The 16,111-nt window shown below is 45.7% G+C and overlaps 1 long non-coding RNA gene across 1 annotated transcript in view; it reads left to right on the forward strand.

Moving 5' to 3' along the window:
* LOC144153014 (uncharacterized) overlaps positions 1–15,540 on the forward strand; it is a 38,922-nt gene extending 23,382 nt beyond the window's left edge. Inside the window, exon 3 of the long non-coding RNA XR_013319271.1 lies at positions 15,140–15,540. This is a non-coding gene — a long non-coding RNA (uncharacterized LOC144153014). The remainder of the gene's footprint in view (positions 1–15,139) is intronic.
* Positions 15,541–16,111: the final 571 nt, after the last annotated feature.

Below are 16,111 nucleotides of genomic sequence, written 5' to 3' on the forward strand. Positions count from 1 at the left end.
GAAGACGCCGGTTCGATTCCCGGCCGCGGCGGCCTCTTTTCTTATGGGGCGAAAAGCAAAAACACCAGTGTGTTCGAGAAGTCGGTGCACTTTAAAGATTCGCAGGGGGTCAAAATTATTCCGGAGCCCTCCACTACAGCGCCCCTCATCACTTCCGTTGCATCGGCGTGTTAAACCCTGCAATCAACCAGTCAACATTCCTCAACGTGGTCATCGCGAAGGCCAGTTAGAGTGGTGGATCCCGCTGGCGGCTCGTAACAATAAACTGCAGCAGTATTTGCCTGGCCGCAGTGTTAGCCGGTTATTGTGTCATGGGTATCGGTTGGCCTGGCAAGCGGCGACCGGATAGCAACTCAAGGAGTGGGACCGAAGCACACCTGCTGTTATTTGAGAGGATAATGTTAACTAAAGAGGTCGGTATTCAGGCCAACCGCTTATTCGAAAGCTCGAAGAACGAACCATCGGGCACACACCAGGACTACGATGTGTATGTACAGCGTTGAGGACAAATTATGATAATAAGTATTATGATAATATGCAAATGAAAAATAAGCATTGTAAGCAGTCCGTAGCCCTGGAACCATCGGTGGCTCCAGCAACTGTCGCTGGTGGAATGACCAATGGAGCTTACAATATTACCCCGTTAACTAACAGCGTTATGGCAGCACTTAACTGAAATGAGCACCATTAGCAGCGACAAGTGTGAACCGAGGAGCGCTGCCTCATCATTATCATTTGTTTATTGTGTAGAATGATATAGTTATCTAGGAGTACCTCTTAAATGAACAGCGCCCTCCGAATATATTAGAGAGACAAAACTTTTCTTTCCTTTCGTATGCCTTTATTTGTATTTGGAAAGAACTATAATATTTAATAGCCGCCGTCGCGCACCAGAAAACTGCCACGCAGGCTTCCTGGCTGATGTAGTATCTGGTGCAACAGGCAAGAAAGTGCACACTTTCTGGACGTAATTGTGACGTTGAGCGTTACATACACGATTATTCTGGTCTAGCGGATTTCCATTTCTGGGGTAGCAAATTTTGTGGATACTGAATAATTTATGTTAAGTGTGGCACCTCGCAAGTGCCCACCGATCTGGAAGGTCGCCGAGGTCATAAAATCTGAAACTTCTAGCATTAATGAAGAAGGAGGTAATACATGATCAACATTGTGAAATACTGACGATTGTTTTATTAAGGTACCTGTTGCAAACTCGCTCAACGTGAAAATTCACTATACCAAAAATAACTTTTCCAAAAAGAAAAGCAAGCGTCATCGTACTACATATGCTGGAATCTAAAAGTTCGCGCACACAGTTTGTCAAATATTTGTAAAGTAGTAGTGTATTCCTCTATGTAATTATTGATGGTATCTCAGAATTTCGTCTGAAAAGTTGGGTGATTTTTGTTTTTCGAATTTATCGTAAAATTTCCGGCTGTTTCGTTAAACTGGGTGTTTCCTTGTGGTTAACAAGTACGTTAGCCAATACGGGAATCTCTAAATAGTTTAAGGCGGCAATAAATGTTTGCGTTCTAACATTCTTTAGTCACAGTGTCCAAAATGTGTTTTTAAAATGCTTGGAATGTCGCAAATCTGGCGGAACCCTGTCGCTATTACTTTATTCTGCTGTTGAAATTCTGGAAAACGGTACCAATTTTTTTCCTTTAGCAGTTTAGCCGTGAATAAGAGATGGTAATGTACCGAATACTGAGCCGCAATCATACCCAGAGGGAATAATGTCTTTTAGTTTTTTTATTGCGCGCCTTATGTCCGCAAAAACCAACATAAAAGGTTTATCCGTCAGAACATAACCACATGTTTGTTAATTGTGATTTTTCTTGGGGAAGCATTGTGAGAAACACCCAAGCTCTTTACGGCGTGAAATCAAAGGTTATACATGGACAAAGGCCGGAATACATGGATAGCATGGGTCTCCGCCTTGAGTCCCGCATGCATGGGAAAGGCATACAAAAAGAAGCATATCACGCAGTCGAGATGCGAATAATAAAAACTACAAAAAAAGGAAGACGTGCACACCCCGATATGTTTTATGGGTTGGGGGGTTGAAGTTTACCCTAATCTCATGTAAATCCGGGTTTTACCTGCATCTCATAAACCGAATAGGAAGCTTGTACACATTTCCTGAAAATCAATAAACAATGCTGCTTTTCTTGATTGTTTGCCTTCGCAGATTGGCTAGCCTCTCTTGTGTGGGGCAGCATAGGTTTCACGCCTAATGGGCTAACCAAGGGCACACAAATCATATTGTACAGAGTACAATCGCTACGTTACCGCTCAACACGTCCTAATGTATTTCTCCGGGAATGGGTGAACGCCCGCGTACACAATACAAACACATTTAAGACAAATTCAAAAGAAAACGCAACTTTTTTGTGCTCTGGAATAAATCTAGTTCTTGAAAATCTGAAGGTGGGAAGCACCACAATATCAAAACATCATTTACGAACAACAGAGTATCGTAGTTATTTTACGGTGGTGCATGTGCGGTCGTATTCACGCCGGAATAGGCGGTATGCACAAGTTTTATATGAGGATGAACATTACGACGCTACATGTTTTGTTCTTTTATTTTGTATGATTTCGTCCATCAGGAACTCAAAGCCACAAACTACGGAGAATTCCAAGGAACATAATCCGGTTCACCTGTCCTCAACTTCAACAGTTCTATAAGCGGATGCAATTCTTCTGGAAAAGCAGTTCGAACATCGGTAAAGCTTCGAAAATAGCTTTCAGCTAAGCAAAGTTTGACGGCGGTTTTTTTCGATGTAGTAGTGACAGGGGCAAGACAGGTGCCTGCCTGGGCTTACAACTAGTGTAACTGCTGTAGCTCTAAAGTCAGAACTCTACATAAAGTTTATCTTAATTGTAATTGAGTGGCAGTTTTGGCGAAGCACGGTAAGGCCTGCCGCAAGAATTTTAACTAGTCGACATAGTGTGATCTCTCATCACCAGCACACCTGAGCACGACGGCCTGAACGGTCTGCTTCGAGGATTGCTCAAGTAACTTGTCTGCATCACTAGGCCCCCCACAATGAAAGTGTTCAACACGTTAAAGGCAATTAAACGAGGCCAGCTGCAATGCAATCTCCCGAACAACGTTTACCTTCCGTCGGTAATTTAGAGACTGGGCGGAAAACGCACTGAAGGCAGCTTCCCGAACTATGTCGAGTTGCCTCCGCCTGAGGCAGTACAAGACCGTCCTCCGATGAACCAACTGTGTAGTACGGGAGTGTTTCTGGCTGCAATTTTCCTGTGGGCAACAGGATGCACCGTGCCCAGATGAAATACGAAATAACCAAGAGCCGCAATGAACACGTCCCGTAGGTTAGGCAATATTTTAACGAAATTTGAAGGTACCTAGGTAGTTTTATGAGTTGCGAGTTAGAAAGTGATATGTCAAAGTGAACGTGACTGACCCCTTCAAGTTTCGAGCTGTGAGTAATGTTGGCTGCGCCACCGCTGCGTTACGTCGTCAGGGCACCTGCTTGATATAAAGTGCTGGTCCCGCATAATTCAGACAAACATCGACGCTTGCCCCTTAGATTTTCACAGCCCTCTGCTTTGCTATCCGAGCGGTACATTCTTCGTGTCTGTATTATTGCTATGCTCGTTATTTGACGCTTGGAAGCCACGTGGCAGCCATTCCTCGGATTCCGAAACCGACGCTGACTATTTACCGCAATGAACCACTTGGCTTCAACCAATATATCTGTGAAACCGTGCTGCAAGAGAGAAAAACCTTTACACCTCCCAAATAAAAAAAACGGCCCGATGCGCTCAGTAATCTACGCCATCAGACCAGGGAATACATGTTACCATCAAAGGGTCACGTCGTGGTTCTAGGGCGTTTGTTGGTACAATCCTGGTAGAATGTCATTTCAGCTTCACATATGCGAGGTTGAAGGCGCACGAGCACTCTCTGCATATAGATTCGCAGAGAGACGCACTCCGCGCTCGTGCACCATGCGAGCTATTGTTACGTACAACCTTTATGGCCATATACCCCATTACGTTTCTTTTCAGGTACTAGTTTAGTCACGGATTACATGAAACTTCAACACGCCGTATTTATTCACTCAGAATGTCAGTACAAGAAGCCGGTGTTTATTTAGAATGCATTGCAACAAAAGGAACCCTCATGGCCACAGCCGTGAACACCGCGGTGGCCCTTTCGATCTCCGCCACCTCGCTTACTGAACCCACTGTTAAATAACGTGACACAACTACTACTGCTACAACTTGCAGGGCCACATGTCTTGATTTCAGCTCATATATGATTCATTCTGGAGCTTCCGCGGTTTGTGGCATCATGAACGCTTTCAGAAATGGGAAATGCTTCCTTCTTGGGACTATACTACATTCTGTTCAACAGTTCTGCTCATTGCCTACAAAGAACAAGCTATTTAGAGCCAAAATCGCAGTGCGTATGCAAGGTACTTAGGACTTACTTTCTTCTAAAATAAAATGTCACTGCACATCGTCTGGAATTACAGGGTTTGGCAGACTTTATTTAAGCCATATTATTTGTCGTCGATGGGGAGCCTGTTTGGCAGCAAGGTGCTACCGAATTCTCGATGTTATTGCATTCGGCTTAGCGACTGCACGCCTCTGGAAACCCTAATATCCCCGTGATACGTACGTGGTACCAGATGGGCTTTCTTTCCCACCTCACACTCTCATTTTATTTAACTGCTGCATTTACCACTAATGCGGTAGAGGGCACAACAAGGATTTCTCGGCTCATCGTTCACGTGGCGTCGCTGGTGCAGGGATTAACTCTAGTCCAGTGAACTCTAGGCCAGAAGAACTCTAGTGCAGATTAACTCTAGTCCAGAAGGAATTTTCATATAAGTGATAGTTGATAGTTTCATATACGCGACTTTTCCTAACAGCTCACGGAGTGTAGGTAGTTCAGCCATTTTAAGCATGCAGAAGTGGTAAATGCTAAATATTTGGTGAAAAAAACAATATTCATCCAAGAAATGCAGTAAGCTGCGTCTGTCGGTATTGTGCAACAGGGTATAGGTCCTGCACCAGTTTTTTAGGGCACAGCAAGGAGTGTTGGTGGCTACCCGCGCCCCGGGCTTTTTTGCAACGAACGGGGGCTGTCTTGCGGCCCACGGGCAGTTGGTATTTAGAAGGTCTATTTGTTTATAGGTACTTTCCCCTGATCAGGACCACAAAGAACCGCGTATACTAGTGTTCTGGAATACGCATCTGGAATGAACATACGTATCTGGAATACATATCTGTATTTTGGAATACGTATCTGGCGTAAACGTACCTGCGCCAGCCATCCCGAATGGTTCTAAATTGCCTTCCATTTCTTGGCCGACAATTCTGTGGACAGCTTCGTACAGGCAGGTAAACAGGCGCTCCCTTCTCTGGTGATGAGGGCGGAGGGTGTCTGCGCGCGTTAAGCGTAGCGCAGCGCGAAAACGCCGGTCAGTGGTAGAGAAAAGGAAGAACGCACTTTGCAGGCAAGACCCGCCGCCATCAGTCAGTGGCTAGGGTCCGGTGCTGCTAAGCCTAAGGGCGCGGGTTTGGTCCCGGCAGCGGTTGCTGCTTTTCTGATCAACGTGAGAAGCGAAAGCGCCCGTGTGGCGAGATTTCTTCGCATAGTAAAGACACCCGCAGGTGATGGAAATTGATCCGGAGGCCTTTTGGTCCTGAGGCTGGATCCGGAGGCCGGAGGTGGTGTTTTGACCCATTAACCCAACAATGAACAAATGAATCAATCAGCCAATTATTCAATCAATCAATTAGTCAATCAATCAAAGAATCACTCAGTAACTTGTGATAGTATTCATGCAGTAGTCTGCTACACATTTCATGTAATATTACTATGTTTTGTCTATGTACGAAAGAGTCCTTATGCTGTATCGATGTATAACATACACATAATGTCAAACAACGAAAGCGTTGCCAAGGCAAGGGCAAGGACCTCGTAAAGCTGATGCTGTGCAGTTTTTTGTTCTGGTCCAAGTGCTGTTTTGTGAAAACAAGGCTAAATAAAAAAGGTGATTGATTTTGCAGGCGACGAGACGGTCGTTCGCTAGCTGTGAACGGTGTCCTGAGTGCACATCCACAAGTTTTCAGTCCGTTCTAAGCCGAATGAGCCATCGACATTCTTTCGGCTTTACGATCAAACTGGGTGTCTTTGGGTCGGGGGAGTGTAGCACTTAGATTAAAGCGAAAATGAGGCTAAAGCGACTTCATTGCAGCGAGTATTTCGTCTACAGAGCAAGCTTTTACTGGAATGACCGTTATCTTTACTACGTCGCTTAATCACGCATCAGCATGCTTGTTGTGATGATGCGTGATGATCTGCTCTTTTTTTCTGTTTGCACTGACTTGTTGATGTTCGTATTATACAATAGTGATTGTATAACGTTTGCGTTATTTGGTGATTACTTGCTCTTCTAGCACCGCCTAACCGAATACCCTTCTGGGCCTGTGAAGTACCTTAAAAAATAGAAAATTGGCAAATAAATAAACAAATAAATAAATCAATGAGTATACAAACAAAAAATATATCCGGATTTCTACACTACAAAAAGTGGAAATAAAACCATCGTTAACCTTGTCCAACCGTGGTAATAGTCCCGTTCTCCTAAAGAAACGATAAACCCTCCTGCAGCTACCTCGCGGCGATGCATGGGGCTTCACTCTAACATACCTCCAGCTACCTTTCAAAAAATCCTCTATGCACTCAAATGATTATGACAGTTCTCATGAATTTTGGCGGGTCAGGGCCTGCTTCATCAGAATCTTCGGCATGGACTAATCAAGGTTACTTTCAAGTTGACGCGACTGCTACAGGCAGTCTCGTTACAATTAACTGTGGACATCAGCCAAGCCACGATTCCAACACTGTAAATATACTATGCCATCACATTCCTTATTTCCGCACACTGAGCGGGAATCAATTTCTAACCCGTTCCAATTTCCAACCCGCTGGTGTAATTTCCAATTACCCCAGCGCTTCCCAGAATACCAGCCGGTCGGTGATTCCGTCAATTCAATGCAGCCGTATCAGCTGTTTCAAAAATACTGTGTTCACAAGACTTCCACTACAAGGTCCCTGCACTCTTCCTCGTTAATACGCTTTGTCTACCACATTTTGCTCCGCAGCAATAGGCGGGCGCTGTGACCTGGACAACCCCCCCTCGTTAATCAATTGCCTTAATTTCTGCTGCTCTTTTTCCGAAGAAGCCTTGTATAAAATAGCCCTGTGGCGGCATACCCAACAGCTCATTAACTTCCTTTGGTTTAACCTACCAATCAAGCGCACCCACGGCTGGGATGTCCATGAAGAAATTATTCGTACCAGTGGGCCCCTCTCACCTACCATCAGAGCGACAAAGGCCGGCGGATAGATTTAACGCGCTTGGCCTCACTTCACAGTCGTTGTTCAACATTAGCATCGCGCGGAGCCATGTGTAGTCATCGGCGGATTTTCTTTCTTTTTCGTCATAGGCAGCCACCGTTAACAAATGTAGGACTGCCGTCACGCTAGCTGCGATAATTTAAACGCTGGGTCTTTGCCCTAACAGGATACTTGCATTATATTTGATTAAAAAAAAAGTGACAGAAATAAAGGCACTCAAAATGTCGTCACAACATTTGGCTGCACAGACAAGGTTTTATAAAAAATGCTAGAAGGCTTAAGGGTCGGCGTTATATGTCAGCCCTGGTTTTTACAAACTCAAAACTCGACCCATTGCCCAAGCCGTCCGGCCGACTAGTGCCGAAATGAAAACACGCCCGCATTGCGCCATCTCTAAAGCCAGGGAAAATTCCAACGGCCATAGAACCTTATCGGTGTTGATAGCCAACCTGAGCTGTGTCGGCAAACTGATGGAGAAGATTGTGCTGTATCGCTTGGACTGGGATTTGTCAGTCAGATATGTATACCCGCCACAGATGTCTGGCTTCCGCAAGAGCCGCAGCAGGATCGAAAACGCCATTGCCCTTTCAACCAGCATAAAACAAGCTAAGTATTGGCAGAACATCATCATTGCCGTGTTCCTGAACACCAAATCAGCCTACGCATGCGTAGCGCATGATGCTATTCGCTCAGAGATGAAGTCTTCAGGAATAGGAGGCCGCATGTATACATGGCTATCCGACTATCTCTCCAAATGGTATGTATACATGTCAACACACAGCGGCGACTCAGCACTGTACAGAGTGACCCGAGGTGATTCCCAGGGCGGGATGATAAGCGCCATGCTGTTCCACGTCTTCATTATAGGCCTAGAAAAATATTTGCCGCAGTCGGTTGAAATCTTGTACGCGGACGACATCTGCATACGGAGCTCTGGAGGGGACAGACGTGAGCTATGGTCGAGACTTCTGCAAGCAATCAACTTCATTGCATAGTTGTTGGCAGCACCAGGAATGGAAATTTCGGCAAGCAAATGGGCTGCATTGGCTTTTACGAAGCGGGACCTCACGCACTACCGGCTCACTGTTGGCGGCACTGAAATCCCATACCTTCCCAGCTATAGGTTTCTGGGGCTGACAATCCACAGGTCACTCACCTCGTCACCTCATGTCCGCAATCTCTAGGAGAAGCTTAGATCAATCGCCCGCATATTCAGTGTTCTCTCCAGAAACTCCGGCGGTTGCTCCGTTAACTCTCTCCTTCGGCTCTACGAAGCGCTCTGCGTTGGCATCGTACGCTACAGTATCCCCCTATTGGTACCTTTTTCTAAAGGAACTATCAAGGCTCCAGAGTCCATGCAAGCACAGATCTTGAGGACTTGCATTGGTGTTCCGAAAACTACCTCTACTGTTGGAACATTGACGGAATGCCGACGTCTGTCACCCTTGGCTCTTGGCACGCAGGAGCTTCTCTGCGTGGGACTGCGTATTGTGGCTAGGCAATGTGAGCAACCTTTAGCGCCAAGTTCGGTCCCTCAAGTGTGCGACTTCCTGCCGCAGCATTACCAGCCGCCATCACTTCATCTCCACCCGCCCTGGATGTTCCCGCCCATAAAAATAGTGACTACGGTGCCCGGAATTTCACGCAAGGAGCATATTCCAGCTGCTGCGCTATGGGTTTTTCTCTTGAATATATGTACAACATATACGGAGGTCGTATACATCTGTACACTGATGGATCGGTGTCATCCACATCATCCATTGTCACCGTGTAAATACCTTCGTCCCACACCACCATCAGTACCATGCTCAGCCACAAAACATCATCTACGGCTGCCGAACTTGCAGCTCTGCGGATGGCCTTGGCTCACATCGTCGAGCAGCCGGCACGCGTTTGGGCGATCTTCACGGACTCTTAGGCTGCACTGCAATGCCTGGCATCTTTCCCCAAAGATCAGCTTGTGCTTGATGTACAAGCTTTACATCTACAAGCTCTGCAAGCGCAGCATCAAACAGCACTTCAGTGGCTCCCTGCAAATTGAGGGATAACTAGAAATGTGAAGGCGGACGTTGCGCATCCACAGCGCATGATCAACGTGGATCAAAAATACCGGTGCCATTTTCTCGCAAAGATGCTCCAGCCCTTGCATCCAGAATGGCATGGATCATGCAGCGATCGCTTTGGGCAGACGCATCGCGCCATTACGCGCCCCTCTACTCTATCGACCCGCATTGTAATTTTAATATGCCACCTGGACTACCCAAGCATGATGAAGCAGTACTGCACCGCACGCGGTTGAACGTCGCCTACACGCAATACTACTGCTACAAAATCAACCAGTCCTCCTCGCCTCTGTGCCCACAGTCTGGTGTGCGTGAAGACCTCCAACACCTAATATGTGACTGTGTGCGCTTTACTACACAAAGAGTGTCTCTCGTAGTGTCCCTGGGCGGGCCGCTCTCCACAAAACTAGAACTGGGGGACGTATTAGGTCTTTGGAATTCTTCCAAACGTGTCGTTCGTGCAACGAAAGCCTTATTGGCATACCTAAAAGACACAAGTCTTGATAAGACTTTGTAATTAGTTAAAATCATATGTATTCCTCTTCATCATTATAATAATCAGCGTCATCGCATTCATCTGGTGTAGCAAGCCAAGCATCTTAGCTCGGCTGACATCGCCAGTTTTTATTAAAGATCGTTCTCTCTGTCTCTCTCACATCCGATGACACTCCTGATAAACACTGCAGCCATGGCTAAATTGCCCTTCGACGACTGACATGGTTCAGAGCACATCTCTTGGCGCATAGTGGCAGGGAAACACTTGAAAAAGCAAGCGTTATACGTATGCGGTGTTAATCGCACGGCGCTGACAAAATTCCAGATCAATACGTCAAAAGAAAAAAGTTAACCGAAAAGGTAACGAAAAGACAAAAAGTCCGGCTGATTCACCTGTGCTGCCGCTATGTCCATGATTCCATGATATGTACAGAGAAGCATGGATTTGGCGATAGGCGGTGAAAAATCTTGGGAGTATTCAAAGAGTAAAAGTATTGTCAGTGCTGCACGTTAGGAGTGCCTATGAATACACAAATACAGTTCTCAACGCAATAGTTTTATGGGCTAATTTCTTAATTAACCCGTGAGTTCTCGCCGTCCCCTATTAGCAGCGATCATCAAGCGTCCGGGTAAGTACATCATCGCTGCTAACCGGAAGCTACAAATTAGGCAGCCAGATGCGGTGGCTCGTCCAATAGCTAGATATGACTAAGCGGTAACAAGAGTGTTGATAATGATACTAGGGAGGAGACTAAAGAACGCATACGTCATTTCCGCACATTTCCCGCCTGCGCAGTGAAATCTGTTGTATGCAATGTCGGTGTTAGCGTTTATGGCAGACAGGGTACTGAGCGGCGCCCTACTGTCGCCATCATAGGAAAACAACTATACTACCGCAACTGATGCCGCGCCAACATTGTTACGTAACTGAAAAAAGTGGTAAGAAGATTAGCGCATGCTCTCAAAAACGCTGGAAGGTCTAGATATAGATCATAAACGAACAAAAAAATGTCCTTATCAAAAATAAAGCTGAGGGCATAGCGTCGATTGGTACAATTGTTTAAATTGATTTTCAAATTTACCTCAGCTCTGTCAACGCCGCAAGGCCGGTCTGGCAAACAATCGACGGGAAGACGCGGCCAGCTTACAAATCACCGTAAATATTAGTGAAAACGCTATCCCTGATAAGAATCCACGCACGAATGCTCGGCATAGCCCTGCAAGGGAGCGTCAGTGCCGATCTTAAAATAGCCCAATCCAGAACATCTTTCTCCAGTTAAACCCACATCGTGAAACGCATAACCTTGGGAAAATGAGAATGAAGAAACGGTGTCGCATGCAGGCAGGGATTACAGCCGCATATTATACAGTCTGCCGTGAGAGAAAACGAAGCCAAAGTGAAGAAAGCCAAGTAACCACCATAATTAGACAGCTTATAATGCAGCCCTCAACCTCCTAACTTTCATGGTCACGGAAAAGGCCCTCAAATGGTGTTTTAATCAGCCCTTTTAAGAATCACAGAAGCAGCTGTCGTAGAAAAACGGAGCGGTTGCAGACAACAAAAGCGATAAGTGCGATAGTAACCTCTCCGAAGAAGAAACGACTGGACGCTATACGAACATTTCACCGATCCAAAGAATCCACATGAAAACTACGCCCTACTAGGAAACACACGTCTAAACGTTGATTAGGACAGGCGACAGGCCAGGATCACATTCCTTCAAACAAGCTTGAAAACAGGAAAACAGAGTGTACACCGACATAAGAGGATGGATGAAGGCAACAATTATCGTAGTGTACTGCCTTATCAAGCTTTGTAGTAGAATGAGACTTTTACACGAAAACGAATAAAGCTAAAATTGGAGCCATCTTATTGGCAATCCAACTACCTTTACTGTCCAATAGAAGCAGAATATTCATTACAGACACTCTAAATACCATTAAACTGCTGGCTGCCTAAATAATAAATTAACGATACGTAAAGTGTGTCCCATTCACTATGAGGGAGGTTGACAACAACATACAAACACGGACACGGAGGTCTCGAAATAAACCCGGCATTCGACCGAGAAGCAATCGCCCAAACTTAACATCCATATTCCGACGACGGGCACAACACACGCCTCCATAAGACTATAAAATACATCTCTTCTTCCTATGCCTAGGAACACGATCCTCCTGTGTGCCACAAAGGGGTCGCAACGGCGAAGCGTCGCAATGTGCTCCGGATAAAATTACACGTATATCTGCAATTCTATCTCGACCGAGTTGCTAGGTCGGAGCATCATACATTAACTTAAAGGTGTTCTAAATATGCGAAAAAATTACACCATCTTCCAGTAGGAGAACCCTCAGTAGTATGCGAAGCAGCCATGGGGCCGACTAAATTTCCGAGTAGATTTCAGTTCGTCGTTCCCGTTGACGTTCAGCTTCGCGTGCCTTCGTTGTATCAGTAGCTTCTCGACTTAGTTTGAATTACTGAAGGACATAACGCGCGTTCGTAGCACTTGCTCCCGTCTCGGTTTGTAGCGCAGTGGGAAGAACGCCACGTACCTCCCGTTGCGGCCAGAGAGCAGTGAGATCGAAACCTGGCGCCATCTAACAATTTCTTTTCATGGTGGGCTGCGCTGACGTCAGCCCAAACGCTGACGGGGCTGAAGAGACACGCATGCGCAATATAGCGCGGACGGCGAACAACCACAACGACAACGAGGGAGGAAGGGACACAGCCCCGAAAATGAGATGCTTCGCATCCAAAAATTCAGTCTTTTCCAGACAATCTAACCACGTCCAAGGGTATGCTCAACGAAAAAATTTACACCATCTTCCCGCTAGGGGAATCATGTGGTAGATGCGACGCATCGGGGGTTGCCGTTTTCGTTTCCGTTATGTTCACGTTGTCAGCGTGTGGATTGCTGTTGTTGTGTATCCTATTTACGCAGCATGTTCACCCCCGATGCGTCGCATCTACCCCATGGTTCCCCTCACGGGAAGATGGTGTAAGTTTTTTAGCCGAGCGCAAGCTGCGCGCTGACGCACTGCTGGCACGGCGACGGGTGCGAGCGCAGCCGAGCGCAACCTGCGCGCTTACCACGGTGGCGCATAGATGGCGCTGCGGTGACAGCGGCGGAGCATGCAGCTGCCGCGGCGAGGAGAATGGGGGAGCAATGCGGACTACGCGGCGACAACGACGCGGGACAAGGCGAGTTAAAGAGATGCGTTGCATCTAAAAACACAACAATTGCGTACCCTACTCTTGTCGAGAAGCCGAAGGCACCATTCAACAGTTCATTACCTCAGCGTAAAGTGATTTAAATTGCAAAGGCAGGAGCTGCTGCCTTGGGATGGGGCACGACTTCGGTTTTTAGAGTTGAGCATTCTGACATCTGTATTATACTCCCTTTTCTTACACTCCCACCGTTGCTTGCTGAAGAGTGTCCTACTCTACATATTTTTTTTTGTAATATAAAACCAAAACATTCAGTTGGGTGTCGACATCAGAGCGTAACCACTTCGAAAACATGGTCGCCTTCTCGCTAAAACTGACCAACACACCGCTGTAGTCACAACTTATGGTGGTATCTTAAGCCGCACAAGCGTAGGTGACCTTTGCGTTTCCGGTGCCACGGCGAGCGAAAATCCCAGCGGCTAGTATCTTTGCTTACGATCATTGCTTGTACAGTATAAATGGTAACAGTACAACTCTGTTTCAGAGCGCTTGCTCGACGTTAAAATAACACTGTTGAGTCCTCCATTTGTAGGCCCAACGTCGGTGTCATTTGTAACTTCTTTACTGCTTAATGTATGTTTTATCTGATTCCTAGAGGGAAACCTGACAGGTTTCCTCCCACCACAAATAAAGGTCGACAAGGCTACGTATGTCATTCCAACTTCGTTCCTAACATTTGCGGAAGGACACTAACGTATACGCTGAAATTTTCTGGCCACCTAATCAGCATTACAAAACTTAAAATGTGAATATTGTTGATTCATGGCTATTTACTGAAAAGAACTTTCTTATGAAAACTTTTGAATTACCGCAACAGCCACACATTTTGGAATACGGAATATTCGTCATGTTTTGGAGTTACTGATAAAAAGGCCTTCGGGTGCGACATTAGTGTTTTTTTTCAAAATTTAAGGTTATTTTTGTGTACTTATTGACCTGCCCCTGAATCTGTAAATAAGGTCGCTCACTCGAAGTCGTAAAACCCCCTCGAATGTTTGAGATAAGCGGAGTTTCTAAATAAGCGGAAAGCCAAAAATTGTGGCGAGGTTATAGAAGTAATCGTTAGTGATGGTAATAAAAGCTCCACTGCAGAGGTGATCAATTTTGTAATAAAGGCATCAAAATTCAAAGACAGCACAATTTTGATTATTCCGGAAGACAAATCGGTGTGGCGCTAACCTGTTTTGCGTGCGCATTTGGTACCAGCCAACCGTTCTTGCACTGCTAAATGAATCCCGTCAATCGTTAGTCGCCACCGCTTCAGTTTACTTTGTTGTGTGAAATTCCAGAGGAGATAACCTCGCACAAGCGGCATAACCCATGGGTGCCACATGGATGCCCAGGTTATCATTCTCGCAGTTTTCTTGCACAATGGATGGAAAAGAGCAGCTCGCGGCGGAAAGTTCCAATCTACCGTTAACGAACGCGTTCGGCGCACATTGGGAGCTAAGAGATAAAAATTGGCCCAGAGAACTTATGAGCTGCCTATAGCGCATTTTGCTTCATGTCCACTCTGTCAACACTTCTGGATATCCGTGGTCCCGAGAAACGTTTCGAGGTGAAGGGGTGCAAAAACAAAACCGATTGGAGGTAAATGCACATCGGGAAGACATTTTGACTTATCAGATATTTCCGAATATGCGGGTTCCAATTAACGAGGGTCTACTGCATGTTGTCACCGCAATGTCTGTTTTAGATGGGCTTCTCAATGGCTCAACGAAAAAATTGCAATGCGCTTTGCTGTAGGTAACTTCAATCTTTCTGATACTGAACACGTCTTGCGGTACTTCATGTGACGTTTTGAATTTAATACCAGGTTTTATTTTAGCAAACGTACAAGCAGAACAAAGCAGATGACTATATTTTGTTGTGTCAGTACCTTATGTTGGTTTGGCAGAATACATTTCAAGATATGTTTTATTATTGACTTTGTTCCTGCAGGCAGCCAAGTGAAACACGTCCGAGGAGGTCGAGGCCAAGATTCAAGAGTTGTCACTGGATCAAGGAAAGAGTATCGAAATGACATGCGTCTCCGACTTGAGTCCCGCATGTTTATGAATGAGAGACACAAGGAAGCAATGAAGAAAGTCGAGATGCGAATGGACATCACAACAACAACAAAAAAATCAGGCTCGAAACAGCAGAAGTTTTTTGGGTTGATGGGATGATCATTATCAAAATTCTCCATCGTAGTCCTATCCTCACCTGACTCACGTATTCAGGATGGGAACCTTCGAACGATCTGATCAAATTCAATAAACATAGCAACCACTGAAATCAGATACAAATGTTACTCTTCGCTTTTTTTAACACTTGCTATGGCATCTGTTCTTTCGCTTTCATCTTGCGGCCAGAAAAGTTAGAGATATAACATTCTGACACAGACTATATAAATCTATCTTTTAGCAGCTGGACGCCCATGACACCATCCAAACCGTTCTAATTGTTTGATTGAATACGTGAAGCCACGAGTGTGCACGAGGACAGGTACGACTGATTTCCGGCGAAAACATTTCATTACATGACATTACGTACCAGCTTTTAAATCTCTGAGATTTAAAACGTTGGTTCGCAACCAGTCATCACATCTTTGCTAAAATAGTGTGAGTGGTTTGATGGCGGTGGTGCGATTGTGCTACCGATAATATGCACATGTTTTACATAATCATGGTTTCGGGCTTTCTAATTGTAAAATAGGAACCCGAACCTACAAAAATACAGCCTTTGAAGAGGTAAATGTCGGTGTTGATCTTGTTGAGATCAGGGGCCCCATTCTCTAAAACGACGGGGCGTCGCTTTTAAACGGCGGGATAGCGCCATGCGAATGCATGTGTTCCGGGGTTGGGACCATCGCTTTGAGGAAGCTGTGCACACAGTGTGAGCCGCAGAAAACCACTGTGGCAAGGGCGCGAA

The sequence above is a fragment of the Haemaphysalis longicornis genome, unplaced genomic scaffold, assembly GCF_048455015.1.
Source record: "Haemaphysalis longicornis isolate Haplotype H1 unplaced genomic scaffold, Haemaphysalis longicornis Haplotype H1 scaffold_9, whole genome shotgun sequence".
In the NCBI taxonomy this organism is placed as follows: Eukaryota; Metazoa; Arthropoda; class Arachnida; order Ixodida; family Ixodidae; genus Haemaphysalis; species Haemaphysalis longicornis.